The 3,979-nt window shown below is 46.1% G+C and overlaps 1 non-coding gene across 1 annotated transcript; it reads left to right on the top strand.

Annotated features, from left to right (window-relative positions):
• The first annotated feature begins 1,218 nt into the window (after positions 1 to 1,218).
• On the top strand, positions 1,219 to 3,139 carry LOC143261966 (small subunit ribosomal RNA). The gene has a single exon (XR_013035955.1). It is a non-coding gene; the product is annotated as a small subunit ribosomal RNA (ribosomal RNA).
• The last annotated feature ends 840 nt before the right edge of the window (positions 3,140 to 3,979 follow it).

Here is a 3,979-nt window from a genome sequence, read left to right as displayed (position 1 = left end):
TAAATTTTTTTTTCGTTCGTTCACGCGCTATGTTACAACAGCACGGCCGGGCGGTCTGTTGCCGCGGCGGTTTACACTCATAAGCGCGCGTGCTATTCGGCCGGCGGCGCCGGCGTCCTTGCCGGCCGTTCGGTATCTATAAGAGATACACGGTCCGTGCGAGGCGGACGGAGCAGAGCGGGTTTTGGGCCAATTCTACGATCTCGGTCGAGAAGCTGTCTCAGAGCTCCTTCGGGGCTTCGGTCCTGACTGTTTCGTGCCGTTTACGTTACGGACTTTTCTCCACACAGCGTGGCCACGGGTCGGTGTCTTTGACCGAATGGCCCATATGTGGCAAGCCCTACGGGGTTGGTTACCCGTATGCACTTTGTATGTATACTCGTACTCACTGAGCAATCGACTCTTCTGTCCGAGCGATGGAAAAATTTTTTAAAATGCATCTGTAAGATTTGGAAGCAAATCGTACCAATTGAAAACTGTGGCTAAAATGAATAGCCCAGTGGAGAGAGAAAACTATCAAAAAACTGATTTTTTAAATCAAGAGGTGTCAGAAATCGAAATGCCTAGCGCGAGCGGAAGAACACGCTTTCTCGCCAGTCCAGCATGTGTCCTGTCCGTTCTTCCTCGGCTTGCCGATTTTGCCCAGATCAGAGGTTTCGTGCTTCCGGCGGTCAGAAGATCAGCGTGAGCGTACGCGCTTCCACGACTATGGCATCACCCATGTACTTTTTCCTTTGAATATATTTGAGTACATAAAAAATATTAAAACATATAGAGAGAACTGTGTCTTGGATCTTAAAAATTTGTCAATAGCGATGATATATTATTACTTAACTTGAAGTATTTGTACGTTTTAGCTGGGACGTACATTTATCTTACAAGATGTTAATAGCGAGACTCTTGAAGATAAAATTATCTTGTGATTTTATGAAGGCAAAGATAGAAACGTACGAAGCTGGCGTACGTAGAAAAATGTGATTTTATGATAGAACAAAAATATAATACGTACGTTTTTGGGCGTACGGTAAAATATCTGTATGGTAGAAAAATGAAAGAAATTGAGCGTTAAAGAAGATATGTTACAAGCGCGGAATGTGGCAAAACTTGTACATATTTGAAAGAGAAAAATGGTGTGTCGACCTGACATATATATATGAAACAGGCGACGATGGAAAAGGATTTAAATTTTGTCCATTTTATATATACATATTGTATAGTTCCCTGGTTGATCCTGCCAGTAGTCATATGCTTGTCTCAAAGATTAAGCCATGCATGTCTCAGTACATGCCGTATTAAGGTGAAACCGCGAATGGCTCATTAAATCAGTTATGGTTTCTTAGATCGTACTAAAATTTACTTGGATAACTGTGGTAATTCTAGAGCTAATACATGCAAAACAGAGTTCCGACCAGAGATGGTAGGAACGCTTTTATTAGATCAAAACCAATCGGTGGCGGGTGTTTACACTCGTCCATCGTTTGCTTTGGTGACTCTGAATAACTTTGTGCTGATCGCATGGTCTTATAGCACCGGCGACGCATCTTTCAAATGTCTGCCTTATCAACTGTCGATGGTAGGTTCTGCGCCTACCATGGTTGTAACGGGTAACGGGGAATCAGGGTTCGATTCCGGAGAGGGAGCCTGAGAAACGGCTACCACATCCAAGGAAGGCAGCAGGCGCGCAAATTACCCACTCCCGGCACGGGGAGGTAGTGACGAAAAATAACGATACGGGACTCATCCGAGGCCCCGTAATCGGAATGAGTACACTTTAAATCCTTTAACGAGGATCCATTGGAGGGCAAGTCTGGTGCCAGCAGCCGCGGTAATTCCAGCTCCAATAGCGTATATTAAAGTTGTTGCGGTTAAAAAGCTCGTAGTTGAATCTGTGTGTCACAGTGTCGGTTCATCGCTCGCGGTGTTTAACTGGCATTATGTGGTACGTCCTACCGGTGGGCTTTGCTCTTCACGGGGCGGTCCAACTAATATCCCATCGCGGTGCTCTTCACTGAGTGTCGAGGTGGGCCGGTACGTTTACTTTGAACAAATTAGAGTGCTCAAAGCAGGCTACCTTCGCCTGAATACTGTGTGCATGGAATAATGGAATAGGACCTCGGTTCTATTTTGTTGGTTTTCGGAACCCCGAGGTAATGATTAATAGGGACAGATGGGGGCATTCGTATTGCGACGTTAGAGGTGAAATTCTTGGATCGTCGCAAGACGGACAGAAGCGAAAGCATTTGCCAAAAATGTTTTCATTAATCAAGAACGAAAGTTAGAGGTTCGAAGGCGATCAGATACCGCCCTAGTTCTAACCATAAACGATGCCAGCTAGCGATCCGCCGAAGTTCCTACGATGACTCGGCGGGCAGCTTCCGGGAAACCAAAGCTTTTGGGTTCCGGGGGAAGTATGGTTGCAAAGCTGAAACTTAAAGGAATTGACGGAAGGGCACCACCAGGAGTGGAGCCTGCGGCTTAATTTGACTCAACACGGGAAACCTCACCAGGCTCGGACACCGGAAGGATTGACAGATTGATAGCTCTTTCTTGATTCGGTGGGTGGTGGTGCATGGCCGTTCTTAGTTGGTGGAGCGATTTGTCTGGTTAATTCCGATAACGAACGAGACTCTAGCCTGCTAAATAGACGTAATTATGGTATCTCGAAGGCTCTCGGCTTCTGCCGGTGGGGTTTTTACTACCAACGTACAAACAAATCTTCTTAGAGGGACAGGCGGCTTCTAGCCGCACGAGATTGAGCAATAACAGGTCTGTGATGCCCTTAGATGTTCTGGGCCGCACGCGCGCTACACTGAAGGAATCAGCGTGTGTTCCCTGGCCGAAAGGCCCGGGTAACCCGCTGAACCTCCTTCGTGCTAGGGATTGGGGCTTGCAATTATTCCCCATGAACGAGGAATTCCCAGTAAGCGCGAGTCATAAGCTCGCGTTGATTACGTCCCTGCCCTTTGTACACACCGCCCGTCGCTACTACCGATTGAATGATTTAGTGAGGTCTTCGGACTGGTGCGCGGCAATGTTTCGGCATTGCCGATGATGCCGGGAAGATGACCAAACTTGATTATTTAGAGGAAGTAAAAGTCGTAACAAGGTTTCCGTAGGTGAACCTGCGGAAGGATCATTACAATGTTCCAATATATCTCAAAGAGAGAGGAGAGGAGGAGAGAAAATGAATTCGATTAGTTTGTGGATAAGAATTCATATAAAAAAAAAAGATATTGTTGAGCCCGCCAGATCATTCGTGCGTGATTTACACGGCCAGACGTGTGTACTATACGTATTAGGCCTTTGATCTGCGTTGCGTAGGCCACAACAAATCTTTCAAAGAGAGAGAGATATATATGTGTTGTTGGGGTTTGTGATTATGAAGGTGCCCCAACGCACAAAAATATATAAAAATGTACAAAGTTGGGATGTGGTGTGGTGGAGAAGAGTTGGGCCCGACCAGATCATTCGTGCGTGATTTACACGGCAGACGTGTGTACTACACGTATTAGGCCTTTGATCTGCGTTGCGTAGGCCATCTTCCTTCCAAGACACACACGTGTTGGGGTTTATGTGATTTTATGATAGTGCCCCAACACGGAAAAATAAGCGTACGAGAAGAGTTGGGCCCGACCAGATCATTCGTGCGTGATTTATACACGGCCAGACGCGTATTATATTACACGTATTAGGCCTTTGATCTGCGTTGCGTAGGCCATCTTCTCGATAGAGAGAAAGCCAATGTATTCTTTTTTCTTTCTTTACACACACACACACAGTTGTAGTAGGACAGGGAGGGATGCGAGCGTGCTAATCACGCTTCCTCAAGTCTTCGCTGTGGTGTAAAAAAAAAGAAAAAAAGGAATCGTTGGGAAAGTCCAAAGGACGAAAATATCGGGCAGTCTGAAGATAACTTAATGCTCGTTTACATTGGTATCAAGAGAGACCGGCTTGTGTAGCTCGTTTCAATGCTGTGTCG

The sequence above is a fragment of the Megalopta genalis genome, unplaced genomic scaffold (assembly GCF_051020955.1).
Source record: "Megalopta genalis isolate 19385.01 unplaced genomic scaffold, iyMegGena1_principal scaffold0075, whole genome shotgun sequence".
Lineage (NCBI taxonomy): Eukaryota > Metazoa > Arthropoda > Insecta > Hymenoptera > Halictidae > Megalopta > Megalopta genalis.
Note: the sequence above shows the minus strand (reverse complement) of the source record. Positions and strands in the feature narration are given on the sequence as shown.